This window comes from Canis aureus, chromosome 14 (assembly GCF_053574225.1).
Source record: "Canis aureus isolate CA01 chromosome 14, VMU_Caureus_v.1.0, whole genome shotgun sequence".
Taxonomy (NCBI): Eukaryota; Metazoa; Chordata; class Mammalia; order Carnivora; family Canidae; genus Canis; species Canis aureus.
In genome coordinates this window covers 11,440,017-11,461,060 of record NC_135624.1, presented here as the reverse complement: position 1 = coordinate 11,461,060, position 21,044 = coordinate 11,440,017, and the positions used below count along the sequence as shown (strand labels likewise).

General features: G+C 35.3%; 1 protein-coding gene and 1 pseudogene across 7 annotated transcripts in view; one reads left to right on the top strand and one right to left on the bottom strand.

The window, feature by feature from the left end:
* The window catches only part of ANGPT1 (angiopoietin 1), a 356,334-nt gene that overhangs the window by 1,112 nt on the left and 334,178 nt on the right, over nt 1–21,044 (top strand). The window lies entirely within an intron of this gene.
* On the bottom strand, nt 13,263–13,385 carry LOC144283852 (U2 spliceosomal RNA; annotated as a pseudogene).

The following is a 21,044-nucleotide window of genomic DNA, read 5'->3' as shown; positions in this document are numbered from 1 at the left end:
CGTAGCTAAGAGAACATAGAACAGTGTACTGCTTCCTTTGGACTCTCTTAGCCCTTGGCAAACACTCCAGAGGAAGGGCTCACACCCAGCTCTGCCTTGTCCATGTGAGTTCTTGTCCATGTTGGTTTACACAGTTATCTTCAAGCAGAAGAATGAGGGAAGTTGAAGAAGGCCTTTAATGGTTTCATTGCATTCAAGGCTAAGTTTACCACATACTTTACTTTTTTTTCCCCTTAGAATTAACTAACTGAAACTGCTGCTTAGATTTGTTGTTTTTGCCCAAGTTCAAACTGTGTGATTCAAGGGAAAAGGATATAAGTACATTTATCAGATATTTTAATATTAGGAAAACAGGTGAGTGGCAAAGCATATTCATTCACTTAGCAAATATTTTTAAATGCCTACTATGTGCAAAACACAGTGCCAGCTGACCTCGCCTTGTTCTGATTTGGATCAAATCTGAATGCAAGAGTCTCGTAGTCATCTTTTTGTTAGTCCAATATTTCCTTATCACTCAGCCAAGTTTATAAAGCAGCACATTACTTACTATTTGACTCATCAACTGGCAGGTTTTATTGTGCTTTCTCTTTTCTCAGCCTTTTCATTGACTATGTGAATACACATCATAAAATCAGCACCATTGGCTTTGAAGACATTTATTAAAATGATGCATTTGTGAGAGGAAAGTTTATAAGACCTGTGGTTTATAAAGTCCTTGATCTATTTACTCCAGATGATTGGATTCTAATCCTTGCAGGGTGGGACAGGCCCTGATGCTTATGGTGTAGGATAAGAGAAGTTTTAAATGTATTACTTGCAACTGGAGTGTACTGCTCTCCCTCAATGATTGTGGTCCTCATATTTGTTGCTTTTGTAACCTTGATTTAGATCCAACCAATACAGAGTTAAAGTTGTGTCTATGTGCTAGCTAACTTTCTTAGAGGAGTGGCCCATAGCAATTAAAATTTTGAAAGTATATTTTCTAAGTAGTTAAATTTGAGTGAATGTGTGTACTGCCAAGATCTGTACATTTTATTTATGTAAAATGTACTAATTAGTATTTACTAAAAAAAAAATAGAAAAATGCATCTCTCAAAGATGATAGAGAAAGAATTTTTCTTACGTAGTATTATGTGAGGAAGAAGGTTCAAAACAGTAACATGGATTTTGGTGGAAAAACAAACCTATATACCTGTCAGGCACTGAGTAGTCATTGGAGAATCAAAGATGACCGAGATTTGGCTCACATCTTTTGGGAAACTGCAGTGAGAGTGAAGAACTTGATTCAGATGTGAAGAACAGTAAAGCACTACCATATACAGTAGTATTTGCCTTCAGAAAAGTTGCGGAAGACAACCTGGAGAGGCAGATACTCGAACTATCTCGGAAAGCCTGAATATGGTTTCCCAGGCAAGAATGGCAAGACAGTGTGTTCTGGGCAAAGAGCCACAGGGAAAAGACACCAAGAAGGAGAAAGATGCTTGCAACCAAGCAAGCAGTGACAAACCCTAGGAACCTGTAAGAGAAAAGCAGGATAGAACAGATGAGGGTGGTCCAAAGAACTGGGAGAATGTGAGACTTGGGGTAGAGGCTGGAAAGGCTTGAGGGTGAAGAGATCTTGAAAAATAAAGATGGAGAAAAATCTCAGTGTCTATTCACCAACAACAACCACAACCTAGTGAGAGGCAGCCTAAGATAAAATCAGAATTCTTGGGATCCCTGGGTGGTGCAGCGGTTTGGCGCCTGCCTTTGGCCCAAGGCACGATCCTGGAGACCCGGGATCGAATCCCACGTCAGGCTCCTGGTGCATGGAGCCTGCTTCTCCCTCTGCCTGTGTCTCTGCCTCTCTCTCTCTCTCTCTCTGTGTGTGACTATCATAAATAAATTAAAAAAAAATTTAAAAAAATACCACAAACTTTAATTGTAATAAAAAAAAAAAATCAGAATTCTTTCCCTTAACCTAAAAGTCCTTGCCTGGTGGGAACTTCACTTTCCTTTAAAACTTCATCTCCTACCCCTCTCTTACTTACTCAATATGATCTTCTTTTGAACACATACCAAATCTGATCCTACCTGAACAACTTTGCCTTAGGTCAGTGATTCTCAATTAGGTGTGATTTTGTCACCTTGAAGACATTAACAATGTCTGGAGCTATTTTGACTGTCAGGACTTGGAAAAGGCTACTGGCATCTAGTTTGTGGAGACCACTGATACTTTTAGGCATCCTACAGTGCATAGGAGGACCATTGGTCCCCCATAACAAAGAAATCAGTCCCAAAGTGTGAATCATGCCAAAATTGAGAAACTCTTAGATGGTCCCTTAGCATGAGTGCTCTTCTCACAAATGTAATCACTCTGTCACCTTCTTGTTTTACATTTAAGTAAATTGTCACTATGGAGTGATTCCTGTTTATTTGTGTGCCAATCCTCCAACAGGTTATTGTGCCAATCCTCCAACAGGTTATAAACTCCATGAGGGCAGAGGACTGGACTATATCAGTAGGTCTCAGAACAGTTCCTAGAACACCAGAAGTGCTCAATAAATATTTGTTAAGTAAATAAATGGGTGAGTTGCAATCCTGGTTCTAGCCCTGACTAGCTCTGTGACTTTGGCAAGTTACTTAAATTGTCTCATGTCCTTTCTTTCTCATATGCAAACTCGGTGGGACAGGGACTGTGTATATTGGATGTAGAGTTTTGCCTACTCAGCAGGAATAGTTCTTGACACATCAGTAGATTCTCATTGGCATTAGTTGAATGAATGTTGAAAGGTCATAAATTCCTTATCAGAACCTACAAACCCTGCTTGGATTTCCAGGTAAACTTAAACATTTAGGAAAATGGAAACGTGGGAAGGTATTTTAGCAAAAGTATCTTGGTTCTTCAAAGCTAGATGATATAATGCATTTTTTCTCTACTTTCAGGAACTGATTTTTGTTGCAAATTTTTTTACTTTTGATTGAAAAGTTCCAGCCTGACTCTGTTTGTGTTTGTTTGTTTGAAGAAAATAAAACTCTGGTTAAGCATTTTAGAATAGCTAAGCTATATGTTCCAACCAATTCTAACCAAACTTGAATGCTCAATGAGGGTAGAATTACTTCTAAACTCAATGCAATGCATAGGGCCAGACAGCTGGGTGACAAAGTAAAGAGAAATAACTCCCATGGCTGATTTTTAAAATAATTAGGTTCACAGCTTCCATTTTTGGAAAAAGCTTTAGGGATACCACTGGTTCAGAAACAATATGACGAGACAGCGTTAGAGGAAAGAGAAAATGTCACATTTAACTTGTGAAAAAATGTTCAGAGATAAACCAGAAAATTTCCCCATTGGTAAAACAAACAAGAGCTGGGGAACTGGACCCAAGGAGCCCTGCCAAAGTCAAATTGCCTGCGGACACTTTGCAGACACTTCATTTCTATTTCATTTAGTTTTCCTTATCTTTCCAATACCCCAGCATAAAATTAAACTGGGAAGCAATATATTCTGTTTTGTTATCTATTTTTTTTCATCCTCATTAGAATCTAAAATTGTACCCAAGCAAATATTTATGTCTAGAAGACAATGTTCTGAAGTCTTCTAACCATGAGAAGGATTGTAGATTCGTAGGAAAAATGTTCTAAACAAACCAGTATTATTGCTTATCTTTTTAATAAAATATAATCATTTGAAGAAAGCAAATGGTTTGAAAAAGTTTAGCAAGCTTTTGAAAAGCTTCATGGTAACTGTTATACAGAGCTTGCTAATAGTTGCCCACAGTGTGAATTCAGCATGGAAGTATTTTGTTTGTAGCAAGGCTGTTTTTTTATGCCCTAAAATTTAAAATTCAGTAAATTTTATATAAACATTTAAATTTCTATTTTGAAAAAAATCAGAGAATCTGTTAATCTAGGACTCTTTTATTCTGCCTGTATTCATAGTCAACAAATATTACCTGAGTGCCTATTATGTGGTGAATACTAGGGACAATCAGCTGGAGTATTGCAGCAACCATCCCCTTTAAGGGGCAAAGTGGCAGCTACATGTGTTCGTCAGTGTGCTATATGGCTCAAGCCACTTCACTGAGGTTTCCTCTCTGTAGCTGTTTATCACCACCCTTGCACAGTTGATTCTTTCATAATGGAGGAAAAAAAAATCTTCATGTCAATATGTGGCAGAGACAGATAGCTGTTCTATAATTATTTGTGCTCTCTCTTTTATACAGTTGCCATTGTAAAGTATCTTCTTAACCAGGTAATGTATTTCACAGCCCCTCTTTATCCAAGTGATGTGAAAGATTTTCACCACTGAAATGAGAGCAGAAGTAATGGGTTTTATTCTTGAGAAGACTTGAGAAGAAAAAAGAGATAGAATCTCTACGCTCTCTTTTTTCCTTTTTTGTAGGCTGAATTGGAATATTCTAGACCCTCAGAACTACAGGACAAAAAGAACCTGAATGAAGACAGACATCCCCTGAGCACAAACACATGCACTGGCCTATTACTTTGGGTTTTTTTTTGCTGTTGTTGTTGTTTTGTTTTTCGTTTTTTATAGCAACTAGCATTAGGTAAGATGTCATATCTTTTACCAAGATGGGGAAAACAAAAACATTCAGGAGAGTGATGTGTTCAAAAGTAGAAGAGAAATTTACCTGCCCACATCAACAATTTGCAGTATCCACCTGACTCCTGCAGGCCTTTGAGTTTGAGACTCCTTGCTTAATGAAACCCTTCAGATCATTGGTTTCCCTATAATTTCACCCTTGGTCATCTTCTCTATGACAGGAGTGAATAAATGTGGTCGTAAAATTCAGAAAGTTGGAAACACGGTCCTAACATTTTAGACAAAACGAAATGGCTTGAGAAACATTTACAAACATCCTATTTTCATCATTTTATCTGTGGAAGGGTATAAAGTATAATAAAATCAAGGATTTACAGAATTGAGGGAGATCTAGGGCTATCTGACCTTGCCCTCTATATCTGATGTGAAATCTCTCAATTGTTACAGTTGAGTCCCACCTCTTTGTAAGTACTTGCAGTGATGAGGAACTCCTTGCCACACAACACAGCTTTATTAAGCAGTTTTATTGTTAGAATTTTCTTTGTCATTTGATAAAGATCTGTCCCCTATACCTACCACCAACTATAATGAATTCAGTTCTCAAATGCCTATGAAGACACGTAGGATAAACCTGATTTCTCTTCCATCTGCTCATGAAACAGCCCTTTATTTTTTTTTAAAGATTTTATTTATTTATTCATGAGAGACGTGTCTCTCATGAGAGAGAGGCAGAGACACAGGCAGAGGGAGAAGCAGGCTCCATGCAGGGAGCCTGACGTGGGACTCGATCCTGGGATTCCAGGATCAGGCCCGGGGCTGAAAGTGGTGCTCAACCACTAAGCCACCCAGGCTGCCTGAAACAGCCTTTTAATTATTGGAAGACAGATGTCAGATATCATGTTTATACTAAGTCTTAGTTTTTCCAGACCAAAGACCCTCTGTTCTTTCAGTTGTTACATACATTCATTGTGCTATCATAATCTTGATTGACTCTTATAGAAGCACTCCATGAACTTCTAGATATATTCTTAATTTTAGCCTATTTTTATTACCATTTTGCGTTTGTTTTGGGCCATCTTCACCTGACAGTTGCAACCTTTGAACTGTTGTCAACCTATATATACCAATATATCTCTGGTAAATACAGCTCAATTTTTGCTATTTATTGTTTCTGCTTGGTTTATTAATCTTTTATCTGTTAGTTTAAAATATTCCTGAGGGCTTCATATGTTTCACTACTTAACTTACAGTATCTTCAGTATTGGTATGGGGGGAGAATTTACTTGGTCTCTATGGGAGCCTATGTGTTTATTCTTTAAGAATAAATTAGAATTTATTCTGTGAGGGATTCAAACACAATCTTGGATTGAAGGCTTTTTCACTGCCATTTTTAAATAATCCTTTTCCCATATCCTCTTCGCATTTTTTTAAAGATTTAATTTATTTATTTTAGAGTGAGAGATCATAAGTGGGAGGGGCAGAAGGAGAGGGAGAGAGAATTTCAAGCAGACTGTGTGCTGAGCACAGAGCCTGAAGCAGGGCTCTATCTCACAACCCTAAGATCACGACTTGAGCCAAAGCCAAGATTGGAGGTTTAGCTACTGCACCACCCACTTGCCCCTCTCTTCATATTTTTTAATTATCTTTTGGTTTCTGAATTTCTAAATGTCTATGTTTTCTGATGGAATTTTGAAGGTTTTTGTATTCTAACTGTTCAATTTGAGGAAAAGACCATTTTATTTTTCAGTATATCTGATATGATGCTTTATGATTGTGATATTTTACTATTTACAATAGTAAAGCAAAATGAAGCTTCCATTTTGTAACTATACAAAATACTCTGCTAAAAGGGGCACCTGCTGTCTTGTCTAGCTCAGACAACTTATTCTAGATCCATTGACTGATATTGAAGTTTCTTCAAACAAATTTAAGTATTAAAGTCCACTTGAAACCTACATATCAAGCTTCATTTATCGTCAAGGTTTTTCCCATTTCTTCTTCCTGGTTCTTATTTCTTATGATACTAGGAACCTGTGAGGCATTAATGGAAAGGGGATATGGACGTCTGGGTATGTGATTGCCCACTTGTCTGTACTAGGAAGTAACCCAGGTAGTCCAGGAGAACTTTTATGTTGGTTCTAGTTGTTAGTGATCCCAGTGGGTTTGGTGATCAGTTGTTATTGCCCTCATAGCACAATGGTCACAGTGTTGGCACTATATATAGTATGTTACACTGGGTAGTTGGAGTGCGCATCTGGGCTTCTATTAAATTTAATGGCATGGTAGTCATTTGACCTATACTCAAGAAACTCTTCCACATAATTAATGTTAAGGTCCTTCTTGGGGGCTGGTGGATTAAATAATGTGCCTTCCTCACATTTATAACCTCTTAAAAGCCCACAGAAATTTTAGGATTCTCTTCTATACTAAATTTAACTTCAGAGCAAACTGTGGTTGGTCCTTGCCTTTTCTAGACTAGACATGCCCTTGCCCCTATCACTTGTGATCCGTCCCAGATAAATCTGCACATTCTGCTGTGAAGCAACTCCAGTTAATGAGCAGTTGCGCATCTTCTAGATTCTGAGCCTTCTTCCGAATTTCCTGGGAGGGCAGTTTTTGTGGTGCCAACTCTTTTCCCCGGTAAGCACCCAAAGAACAGCTAAGGCAATACAAATTACTCTGTTCCCTTCCCCCTCTTTTCATGTCTTTTTACAGCTCAAGAAGGGTACTAGCTTTTCAGGTTTGCATGTTTTTCCCAATCTTCTGCCTGGTAAGTTGCTTGCAAGCCAGGTAGTTTAAATATCCTCTTTATTGGTGGTTGATGGAAGGGATGGAGGAAAGAACAAGAATGTGGTCAATATATGGTTCAAATTGAAGCCATATCTATCACTCAGTTCATGCAATTCTCAGAGACAGCCTTAACTGTTTTATTAGCTCTCTTTTCAAAGCACATTGACACTCTGGATAATGATCATATTAATAATGTGAAGATTTGTGTTTGATGAAATACTGGTCTAACAAAAATGTGAAATTGAAAAATCAACTCTTGCAGTTGTGCACATTTGAAAGACAATTCTGGGAATCGTTTCTCTTTTTCATCTTTTGCAAACTACTCTTGAATTTGACAGTTTTGTAACTCAGATAAGTAGATAATTAAGCCCATCTTTCAGCCCATCTGTCTATATTTAGTAAGCTACCATGTGAGGATATGAAAATAAGACAGGGCCCTTGCCTTGAGCCAAGAATGGTTTTCACATTTTTAAAAAGTTCAAAAAAAAAAAAAAAACCACACAAAAACAAAAACAAAGAATCTGTGACACTCTTTTTTTTTTTTTTTAATTTTTATTTATCTATGATAGTCACACAGAGAGAGAGAGAGAGAGAGAGAGGCAGAGACACAGGCAGAGGGAGAAGCAGGCTCCATGCACCAGGGGCCCAACGTGGGATTTGATCCCGGGTCTCCAGGATCGCTCCCTGGGCCAAAGGCAGGCGCTAAACCGCTGCACCACCCAGGGATCACTATGACACTCTTTGTAGCCTGCAAAATCTAAAACATTTATTGTCAAGTCCTGTACGGAGTTCACTAACCACTTAACCTCTCACATTTTCACCGGAGTATGAAATTTTCATTTTTAAAATTAATTTATATTTTTATCCACTACTTTATATTTATTACTGTTTTTATATTGATATGATTAATCTTTAACATTTTGAGATATTTCATCTAATCATTTCTAATTTTTCTGTGGTTCTTATAATCTTCATTAGCTTTGACTTCTTGCTATACAAATCTAGTCAGCTCTTACTCAATTTATACAGTTATTTGGGCAGGGAAAAAAATTGAGTAAAAACTATATTAAAATCATGAAATTGATTTCCTTTATTTGATTCAGGCATTTTTTTAGACTTTGTGCTGACAACTGCTTTCAGTAAATAATTTTATATTTTTTAGAAAACTATTTGAATGGATTGGATTGTCATGCCATTTGACTGAAATATATCAATTCAGTCAAAATTATCAATGTTCATATACATATATGTAACAGATGTAGATAGTTATATAGATATCTTCCTTCCTCTAACAATAATGTAGCATGTAAAAATGTTGTATTGTCTTCGAGTACTATTACATTTCAACACCATCACCTTAAATTTGGTGCATTTATACATTTATTTCACTATACGTTTTTGAAAAGACTTGAGTCACAGCCATACAATCTAAATGTTTTTTTCAGGATATTAAAGAAAAATATTATTTTAAAAATCAAGTGAATTTTAAATAGTTCTTTAAAACCACACTTCTTTCTGAATTTCCTGAATTTGAAGGGTCATAGTAGCTTATGCTTTTTTAGTATAAAAGAAGTTGGGATCTAGAAGTGTTTTGGTGTATCAATTTTGTATGCATAATAATTCAAACACTCTTAAAACTGGTCTAACTTAACCTGTATGCTTTTTTTTTGCTGCTTGTTACTACTTGAATTATTCTTATCCCTACCATTTATTTATTGATAATATTCTTTCGTGGTCTGTATTATGCCAAATAGAACCAGGAATAGCATAATTGATTCAAGTTAAAACCTTTCAAATGATTTCCATGAAGAACTTTCTTCCTAAACCCAAAGAGGATTTAATATCATATTCAAATTCTCTCAGTTCCACAAACATGCCAAACTCTTCTTTCTGCAAGGGCATTTGTCATCCCGCTCTCAGAGCAGTCTTTCACCCAACAATTTGTTCTACTAATTTTCTCATTTTGCACCAGAAGTATAGGATCAAGCCAAGGCATCCATGATTACTAAGATTGTATTCACCCTAATTCATATCTATAGATTTTGGAGTTCTGGAGTGGGAACCTTCTGTATTCTTCCTTACTTCGTGGCACAAACATCTAGATTCGTTGTATGTGGAGATTTGTTTCAGGTTGTCTGCTGTTGGCTTCTCAATCTTGTTTTCTAAAATATTAAGTATTCTCCCAGAAGGTAAGGTTAATATGTTCAGTGGGAACACACTCAAGGTTAATATGTTCAGTGGGAACACACTGAAAAAAGAAAGCTGCTATCTTACATGGTTGCTGCTAAGAAAAGCTCCTCAAATCAGTCGTAAAGTTATAATTCCAGTCCTTGAAGTAGCATCCTTTTGTGATCCTACTAAGATTGCAGAAATAGTGCAGTGGTGATTCCTTTATAAATAGTACTGACATAAGAATTTTGTATGGACTATTTCAATTAAATACATTGTAAGACTTGGTATTCATGCCTAGAGTCTGAATGTGAATTATAAATATAGCCATAATGAAATACTATTTACAAATCTTCCTTTATAACTTTATAGCTAAAAAATAAACTATGGATTTAGGTTTGTAATCAGTTCTTTGGGGCAGGCTATAGCTCATTAATAACAATGAAAGACAAAGCTTTGACTTTGAATATATGTTAATGTATGATACTGAGTACATGTTAATCTCTCTTTTCCTCTTTGTGCTTGTAAATGTATACTTAATGTCTTGTAAGTTATAATTTTTAAATTAATCTTTTGCATGTTTTTTTTACATTAGCCTCTCACTATTTAAAATGCCAGTACACTTATCTAGAATTATATAACAATTTCAGTAGTGGGGTAAACAAAGCCATTGAAAATTCCTGGTGGTCTGCATATTACTTTTCTTTTTTTTTTTTTGCATATTACTTTTTTACATTGAATTTTGCATATCTAATATCTCTTAAGCTATTACACCAAATCCTAGTAATTAAAGATGAACAGGATAATAGTTGTTTGCTCAGTTTTGCTCCCATACAGAGTGATTCCCTCTACTGTATTTTCTACTGGTTCATCTTATTATATTTACATGATTTAAAGGAGGAGGTGCTACTATTCCCAGAAGAGAATGTTCCCTGATGAAGAGTGTCAAAGAGAAAGAGCATATAGAATTTGAGATGAACTTTTGGGTTCCAGTTTCAGCTCAACTGCTTATTAGTAGAATAGTCATTTAATTATCTGTGAAAACTAGGAACTTTACAAGTTTACAGAAGGGGCCAAATGAAATGCTATATAAGAAGATATTTGGTAAAGGTGCCTGAGTGGCTTAGGCAATTAAGCATCTGCCTTCAGCTCATGGGATTGGGCTCCAGGGAGCTGTGATAGAGCTCCATGTTGGACTCCCTGCTCGACAGGGAGCCTGCTTCTCCCTCTCCCTCTGCTTGTGCTTTCTCTGTGTCAGATAAGTGAAATAAATAAATAAATAAATAAATAAATAAATAAATAAATAAATAAATAAATAAATAAAATCTTAAAAAAAGGTTTTTGGTAAAGTGCTAGCTGTATGTTAATATCAATTATTTAGCCTATTTTAACCTATTTTTTTCCTATATTCCATTAAATGAAACTTTATAGCATGCTTTCTGAACAAGAGTGATATTGCTCCTGAGTAAAAATAAGTTCTTAAAGGAGGCAAAAAAAAAAAAGTTTTACTCTCTATGTACAGCACATACATAAATACATCACATAAATATATATATGGTATATTTGTGATATTAAAATTTTATGAGGAGGGTAATAATGGAAGAAATGTCTAAGAAGGCTTGTGGGGGGTGGTGGTGATAGTACAAAAAAAGTTGAGAAACTACTCCGTAGTGTTGTAAAACAGACATAAATCTCAGTCTACAGATTTAATGTGAAATAAATGTAATTTCTTATTGTTTATTCTCTGTAAGCAAACTTTTTTCAAAAGATTTTCTTTATTTATTCATGAGAGACACACAGAGAAAAGAGGCAGAGACATAGGTAGAGGAAGAAGTACTGATGTGGGACTTGACCCTGGGATCACACCCTGAGCCAAAGGCAGACCATTGAGCCACCCAGGCATCCCAAACTTTTTTTTTTTTTTTTTTTTAATTTCATGGTCCCCTATTTGCCAGGAGGAATAGATGTTACCTGAGAAATTCAGAGTTTCAGTGCTCTTACTTCCCTGATTCCCAGAATCCTATCAGTGTGCTAGGGAGCTTATGTAATAGTAAGATTTGGGAGCATTCACTCTTTGAATTTCCAGAGTCTTGGAGTTGGTCCTCTCTCAGCTATTTATCCACCTCTCTGGAGGGCACAGAGCAAGACTGGCTGCTTTCTTGCTACTCTAGAGCTATAGGAAACTTGACAGAGCTCTCAGAGGCCTTCTGCCTAGATTCTCCCTCTGGGTAGTTTTGCTCTCTGTTCACTTTTTTGAACACGAGAAATCTAGAGATTTTGTCCATGTTTTTGGGCTTTATCCAAATAGAGTAGCCAAAGATTCCTATGTTTTCAGATTCCTCAAAATTTTACTGATCTCTTTATCTTAACCACTGCCCCACCCCATGGTTCAGCCTAGGGATAGAGGGTGGAGTGGAGTATGCAGAGTATAATTCCATTTTGGGAAAACATTCTCAAAGCTATTATCCCTTCCAGGTGTTTTAGGAATGTATTTTTTTTTTAAGATTTTATTTATTTATTCATGAGAGACACACAGAGAGAAAGAGGCAGAGACACAGGCAGAGGGAGAAGCAGGCCCCATGCAGGGAGCCCAACATGGAACTCCATCCCGGGACTCCAGGATCACGCCCTGGGCCGAAGGCAGGCGCTAAACCGCTGAGCCACCCAGGGATCCCCTAGGAATGTATTTTTAAGCTTAAAGGACAAAATTTACCTCGTTGTATTAAGTCTTTTATTGTAATAACCCTATCCTACAAAATGATTGCTTCATGATACAATTTAATGGGGAAGGGCCCCTATGTAAAATGAAAATATATGGGTATGTGGGTGATGAATATATGCAGGGGGCACATTAGATTTTTCTAAACAGTTATTTCAGGGTATTTTCCTCACTTTGTTAATTCATCATGTAGCAAATCATTTGTTTTAAAATAACTTAATTGAGATATAATTTACATAAATAAAATATACCCTTTGTAAGGGTGTGATTGAATAATTTTTTTTAACTTATATGGTTGTGCAACCATAGCCACCACTCAATTTTAGAACTTTTCCATCACTCTCCATAAATTCTCAAAAGACTATTTCAGATCAGGCCTAGTGGGATCAGTACTTCATTCCATTTTACTGCTGAATAGTATCCCAGTGAAATAGTAGTTTGTGGATATACCACAGTTTGTTTATCCATTGACCAGTTGATAGACATTTTAATTATTTCCAGCTTTTGGCTATGGTCAATACGACTCCTATGAACAGTCACATAGAAGTCTTTGGATGTAAATTTTCCTTTCTCTTGGGTAGATTTCTAGGAAAGGATTTGCTGGTTCATGTGTTAAGTTTATGGTTAACATTTTTCAGGAACTGCCAAACTTTTCCAAAGAGGCAGTACTCTTACATTCCCACCAGCATGTATGAGGGTTCCAGTTTGTTTACATCCTTGTCAACACTTGGTATTATAGGTCTTTAAATTACAGTTATTTTGGTGTGTGTGGTGTTTGTCATTGTGGTTTTAACTTGTATTTTTCTAACAACTAATTAAATGAATGTTTTTCATGTGCTTATTAGCTGTTAACATATTTTCCTGGCAAACTACTCAAGTCTTCTGCTCATTTTTAAATTGGGTTGTTTTTTTTTTTAATATTGAGTTGTATGATTTATATATATGTATATATATATTTTTTTAAATTTTTCTTGGTATAAGTCTTTTATCAGATATGTAGATTTCAAATAGTTTCTTCCAGTCTGTGACTTTTCAATTTTTTAATAGTATCTTTAGATAAACAAAAGTTTTTAGTTCTAATGAAGTCCAGTTTGTCAGAGCTTTTTATTAAACTGATAAGAACAGATACTACACTTGATCTTAGCCAAAAGGCCGAGAAGCAATTGTCAGAGCTTTTTAAAATGGCTTGTGTGTCTGCTGTCATGTCTAAGAATGCTTTGTCTAACCCAAGATTATGAAGATTTTTCTCTCATATTTTCTTCTATAGATTTTATAGTTTTAGCTCTTATATTTCAGTTTCTGATATATTTTGATTTAATTTTATGTATAGTTATAATATGGGGTCTAAATTTTAATTTTTTATCTTATTATTTGCAAATGTATTTCCAATTGTCCCAAATGTCCTAGTACCATTTTTTTGTTTGTTTGTTTTAGACTGTGCTTTCTCCACTGAACTGACTTTGTGGCACTGTTGTAGAAAACCAAATGGGCATAAATGTAAGGACAGTTTTGTTTTATTGATCTGTCTGCCTCTCAATACAACATTATCACATTGTTTTAGTCATTATTACTGTGTAGTAAGGTTTGATACCAGGTAATCTAAATTCTCCAATTTTATTCTTTTTCAAAATTGTTTTGGCTATTCTATGTCTTTTGCATGTCCATATAAATTTTTAAATCAGCATGTTAGTTTCTACAGAAAGGATTGCTGGGATTTTAATGAGAATTATCATTAATCTATAGATCAATTTGTGTAGATATGAAATTTTTATAATATTGGGTCTTCTGTGAACATCAAATTTCTAATTATTTTGACTAAATTTCTTTCTGAAATGTTTTATATTTCTCAATTTACAAATCTTTACTTTCTTTTGTTAAAAGTATTCTTAAATATTTTATCTTTTCTTGCTGCTATTGTATATGTAATTGTTTCCTTGCTTTTATTTTCATATTGTTCTCTGGTGATGTTAATGTTTACTACTCAAGCGCCCATCTGCCCCTCATCCTAAAACTCTCTATTGAGTCTCTGGCTAGTTTACCAGTTCATCGTTTGCCTCAGACAGGACCATAGCCTCAGACTAGTGGAGCTGCTGTCTGTCACTCTTTGCTTGCCACCAGGGTCACCACTTTAACTGTCAACACTTCGTATCAAAGGAGTTCATTCTGGCAGAATCAGCAAAACTAAATGATTGGTTTTGGCAGTTTTGCTCAACTATATAGTTGGTTTTCTATCAGGCCGAAAGTTGGGAACAATTTATTTTTATATTATTTTTTTCTCTAAATTAGTTTCAATACTTAAAAGGTTAGCTATTTTGTGCTTAGGAACTCTTTCTTACACTTTTTTTTGTTGTTTATAACTTTAAAAATGAGAATGAGGTAGATATATTTTATAATTTTTGCTAAGTAAAACAACTGCAAAAATATATTTTATTTCTTGTATATGTTCATGGGTATTTTGTGATATTTGAAGGACAGAAGTCACTGGTGAATAACCAAAAGTAATCACACACTAAGGTCACTCAGTGTTAATTAGGTGAGGTCATTTTTAATATAACAAGTAGCTGGTATTTTTCAATGGTTTATTTCTCTTTTGAAAATTTCAAATTTTCTACTTCAATGTTTAAAGAGCTGTCATAATTTCAATATTTATTCTAAAAATGAGGATTCCCAGCTTCTTAGCTGTATAAATGACTCATTATATGACTATGCTCCAAAAATCCACATGTGTGGATATAGATACTAAGCCGGAAGTGTTTATACAAGTTTTATTTTACTTCAGTATTTGCATTTATTGAGATTAATAATATTGTATCATCTTTGGGCCTAAGTTTTGAATTCTAGAGTTAACATAATTAATTTGCTTTATTCTTGATTAAATTTTAAGTCATTTGAATGTAGATACCACAGTCTTTTAACAATAATTCTCTAATAGTACCCTTCTCTAATAGTACCCTTACTTATATAAGTAAACTCAATATATTCATTTTCCACTCCATTCAATCACACACTGTAGAAGTATCACATGTCCCATTATGAAAAATTAGAAACAAAAGATAAAGTAGATATTAAAGTAAATATATAAAAATCAATAGCTTTTCCCTCATCTAATAAACAGGTATTTATTTAGTACCTACATTATACCACTCACTAAGCTAAATGCTGGTGGTGGTAAACAATAAACATTATCCCTGTGCTCGGGGATAATGTGTGTTCGGGGATTTTGTTTCCTAAGGAGACAGATAATCAGCAAATGAACAAATAAATAATTCAAACCATTTACTACGAAAGGAATTACCTAGGTGAAACAACAAAATAATGGGAAAATCTATTTTGGTAAGATGGTTCAGAGGAAAGATTTTTCACATTTCCCCCCATTGTTTCACTATTTCACTTTTTAAAAATTATTATTTAACATTTTTATTTGAAATAATTTCAAACTTTCAAAAAATTTCAAATATAACCACAAGAAATATCTGTATACATTTGTTCAGATGTGTGTAATACTATTATATCATTCTCTATTCTATTCTATCATTTGTTCTCTAAATCTACCTTTTTATGTTCATCTATCTATATACTACATAATTTGTTTTTCTGAGTCATTTAAATCTGCTTCCATTGTGGGTCTTTATTTATTTTTTTTAAAAGATTTTACTTATTTATTTGACAGATCAAGCAAGCACAAGCAGGGGGAGCAACAGAGGGAGAGGGAGAAGCAAGCTCCCTCACTGAACAGAGAGCCCACTCTAGGACCCTGGGATCATGACCTGAGCCAAAGGCAGATGTTTAACCCACTGAGCCACCTAGTGCCCTGTCAATTGTTTAGTGTGTACTTCGAAGAAGAAGAATATTCTATTATATAGTCACAGTAGATTTTTCAACTTGAGGAAAATTAACATTGAGGAAACAATGTTTCTCTAAACTAGTATTTCTATTCCTATTTTGTCAGTTGACCTAATACTATCCTATATGTAGTATTTTCTCTCTCTTTTCTATTATGAGATCCCACCTAGGATAAGATGATGCATTTAGTTGTCCTGGCTCTTTAGCTTCTTTTACCCTGGAAAATTTTCACAGTTTTTCCTTGTCTTTTGTGACATTGACATTTGGAAGACTATCTGCTCCCCCACCTTTTTTGAATAGAACATTCCTTACTTTGAGTTTGTCTGATACTTCCTCATGATTAAATTCTAGTAACTACAAAGCAATCTACAGGAAGACATTTTAAGACCATGCACATATCCTTCTCAGCAAAATATTCCTTTGAATTTAGCATCCATTGACATTTATTCAGTCTCTACTGTGATTGTTGTAAAATGTTGTAAAATGTAAAATGTAAAATAATGATTTTTTTATTCCCACTGCTCCCCTCATATCATTCCAGTCAACATTTGTCATTCTCCTGTAAGCAAAGTTCTTCTCCATTCATTTATTTATCTTATTATTATTGGTATGGATTTGTAAGTTTCTGTTTTTCCAATGGTTTATAATTAATTACTGACCTTAATTAATTTGATGCTTAAATGGTCTCAGATTTGGCCAGTGGGAACATCTTCATTCTAGCTCCTGTGTCCTTATGACAACCATCTTTTTAACATTTCTTTCTTTCTTTCTTTCTTTCTTTCTTTCTTTCTTTCTTTCTTTCTTTCTTTCTTTCTTTCTTTCTTTCTTTCCTTCCTTCCTTCCTTCCTTCCTTCCTTCCTTCCTTCCTTCCTTCCTTCCTTCCTTCTTTCTTTCTTTCTTTTTTTTTTTTTTTTTTTTTTTACCACTTCTTTATTTTCTGGCACTATAAGATGTTTCAGGCTCATCTTGTTACTACCCTGTGTTAGCCCTGACATCAGTCATTTCTCCAGAAAGCCTGCTCAGTAGGTCCCATGTAAGTGAGAAACAACCAGCTATGAGAAACATCGGCCATTTGATTTTAAGATCAGCATTTAAAATAAAAATTATATGTAACCAAAATTACCCCCTGAAATCTCTTAGGAAGGCCAACACATCTTCTAAATGCTAATAGAATATAGGAAAATAGAGCAAAAAGGCAGATTTCATGTTAGCAAGTGAAAACTTGGTAAACAATTGGGATATTTGTAATAACCTGGTATGGTACTAGACTCAGCAGATATAGTAATAGAAAAGGCTGAAACAAACTCAACAGTAATCTTTTAAAAAGGACAGAATCACTGATTTCTAGATTATTTATTGCTTAATGCAAGTTTGGGCTTTTTTTCTCTCATTGAGCAGAATTCATTTAAATGGAACAGATTAAAGTGTTAATGTCAAAAATCAAATGTTAAAAGAAAAAAGTTACATATCAATATTTATTGAACTCAAGATTATCAAGGGTTTTTTGTATACAAGAAAAGAGAAACACTCAAATAATATTTATTGAATTGTTATTCATTTATACAAATGTTTCACCTTTCTCACAATTATTTTCTAAAAGCTGATTATTTCACAAACCTTGGAATAAAATATTCTATTTTTAAAAAGAGAAGAGACTTCATATACATCACAAATGTTTCTGTGGAGCCTGCACTTTCTGTGCACATACCTTCTTAGCTTTATGTCCACTGTCTCCTTTGCTCATTTTATTCCCAGTGGCTAGAACTGTGCCCAGCACATGGTAGGGCCTGGATAAATATTTTCTGAGTGAATGAATCAACAACTTAAGGGAGCTGGAATAAATTATTTGTACATGCCCTTCCAACTTGCAGGATTAAAGTGAAGGCTTTCTGACTTCAGGCCCAGATTGATTTCTATACAATGTCTGTCATCTAATGGCTACTTACTTTATATCTGTGCCCTGATATTAGCTGAGATGAGTATCCACAAGCACATATTATTAATAATAATTGGAGCCTGCCTTTGCTTGTCCTGGCATTAATTTATATACACGTTTTCTAATGGACTAAATGGTGAAGAGGCCCGAGGACCATTTCAGTATTTCAAAGAAAATGTGATTTTAACCTTTTTCAGATTTCTGAATATCTTGTGCACTCATATCCTCAAGGTGACTATAGTTTGGGGCGGGGGGAAGATTAGAAATTACTTTGGAACCCTAGGATCACAAATGTTACTGGTTTCTGTTCTTCAGTAGTTGGGAATAATGACAACAAAGAAAAAGATTAAGGCTGACACCTTGGGCCCATGGGAATGCACTGGGGAGTTCCAGACCATCAGTGATTCCTGTAGAGATGTTGATTAGAAGGTGGCTTTATAACATATCCAATGAAAAGATTTCACAATTTTTTGTATGTGTTTGAATAGATGAATAATTATATCTGTTAGGAATAGTTATATTTACCTTTTAAAACACTGTTTCATCAGGTTAGACTAAATATGAGAGATTTTATCTAGTGTTTTTTTTTATAGGTTGCAGTAATACCTAGCTTATATAAGTCATGCTTAATTTCTGCATTTGAGAAGTAAGGTGCTGTAGAACATGTGTGTGGGTGTCTGGTGCCCTCCCCATTATAAAAGCCTAATGCCATGAATTTTAAAATGTTACTGCTGATGTTGTATTATTTAACTCTTACAACAAAGCTTCTGGGCAGGCATTTTTGTGTTCCTTTAATAGATGAGAAACATAGGTCATGAAAAGCTCAGGCAACTTGTCCAAGGAGCACAGGCCTGTAAAATAGCAAAGCCAGGCTTATCTTCAGATCAGCTTGTAATGCTGCATGAGCTGCCCTTGATTTCTCATGACCATGAAGTGTTGATTGCCATGTGGTTATGATTTCAGCCTAAGAACCCAAGTGTATTTATTAAACATACATATTCTTTTAGATATAGAAGCCCACATCTTCATATATTCTCTGGCACTTGTTAAATGACATTATAAATTACACACATACACTTACACTCCTACTCTTTCCCTGAATGGAGAAGAGAGAAGAAAGGAGCAATATTGGGTATAAGATGGTAAGATCCCTAAGAAAGAAATATTTTTTAACATGATTACCTGTTGTTGCTAAAATACAGAAACTCATAAATTATAAAATATCCTTGATTCTCAGCTAACTTCATGTTAACTCAGATCTTTTGGGTCCTGGCTTAAAACCTGAAAAAGCTTTTGTGTAGGTAGAATAATGGCCCTCCAAAGATGTCCACATACTTATCCAGGATCCTGTGAATATGGTACTAACATGACAAAGGAGACTTCTACAGATGTGATTAAATTGAGAATCTTGAGATGGGGAAATTATCCTAGTGGGCCCAGTGTAATCCCTTTATAAAACTGAAAGAGGGAAGTAGAAGAGTGAAAGGAAGAGGAGATGTGACATTGAAGTGGTAATTTCATGTGCTAAGAAATGTGAACTTCTACCTTACCTCTACCCTATTTAATATTTATAATAGTATTTATTATACTGCATGAAACAATCTATTCATACTTTCATCATGGGCAACCTCTAGAAGCTGGAAAAGAAAAGGAAATGGATTCTCTCCTAGAGCCTCCGGATGGAGCACAGTGCTGATAGCCCATTTTGGACTTTGAACTTGAGAAGTATAAGATAATAAATTTTTGTTGTTTTAAGCCATTAAATTTGTGGCAATTTGTTAGAGCAGCAATAGGAGAATAATACAGCATCCTGCTGTGATTGTAATAAAATCCAAAGTCTTCAGCCTTCTCCCTAAGAGCCTTCAAGATCAGATCACACTCAACTCCTGCCTCACATCTGAACTCTTGTGCTTTATAATTTGCTTTCCGCTAATGCTATACTGCTTAGAGTTGGTTTGCATAAATTCTTACCTTCTTTGTTTCCCGGTCTTGCTTTTCTCTGCCTCAGGTTGTGCCTTCTTCCCCATTCTCTCTGTCAACCCCAGTCTATACCACAGCCAGGCTAGTCAGTACTTAGTTCAGATTTCATTCCTATGGGAAACCTTCCCAATACCATTTCTGTAACTCAATAAACATTCTCTTCTGTGCTCCCCATGATTTTGTGATTTATAAGAAATATATATTTGGTCATTCAGATGACCAAAATATATTTCACATATATATTTGGTTTTTATCCATGGTCTTGGCTCAAAGCTCCTAAAACCCTTTGAATGTCCTGTAATAAGAGCAATGAAGGTGTCTTTTGTTAGGCTTATGAAATGATTTCTGGGAAGCTTCTGGGTAACCTAAGGATAGGGGTATGGTTGTCAGGAGAATTAACCATATGATTAGAGGGTTGAAACTTTCAGCTCCCTTCCATCCTAACCTCTGGTAAGGGGAGAGGTGCTAGAGATTGAGTTCAGGTGCCAATGGCCAATGAGTTAATCTGTCATGATGATGTAATGAAACCTCCATAAAAACCCGAAAGGGCAGGGTTCAGAGAGTTTCCAGGTTGGTGAACATAGTGGACTGCTGGGAGAGTGACACCTGGAGTGGGCATGGAAGCTCTGTACCCTTTCTGTTTTTCTTGTACTATGCATCTTTTCCATCTAGCTATTATTATATTCTTTTATAATGAAGTGATAATTGAGTAAGTAAATGGATTTCCTGAGTTCTATGAATTGTTCTAGTAAATTAATGGAACCTAAAGAGGGGGTCATAGGAACTTCTGATATATGGCCAGGCTTGTGACTAGTGTCTGAAGTTGGGATGGGGAGCATACTTGTAGAACTGAACCCTTAACCTGTGGAATCTGATGCTATCTCCGGTAAATAGTGTTAGAATTGAATTGCACTGTACAATATCCAGTTGGCATTCAGAGAGTTTCTCAGTGGTGGCAGGGGTAAGTCCTCCCTCCATGAGTTGGAATTGGGATCCAGACCCTTTTACTACCTTACCTCTACCCTATTTAATATTTATGATAGCATCTATTATATTGCATGAAA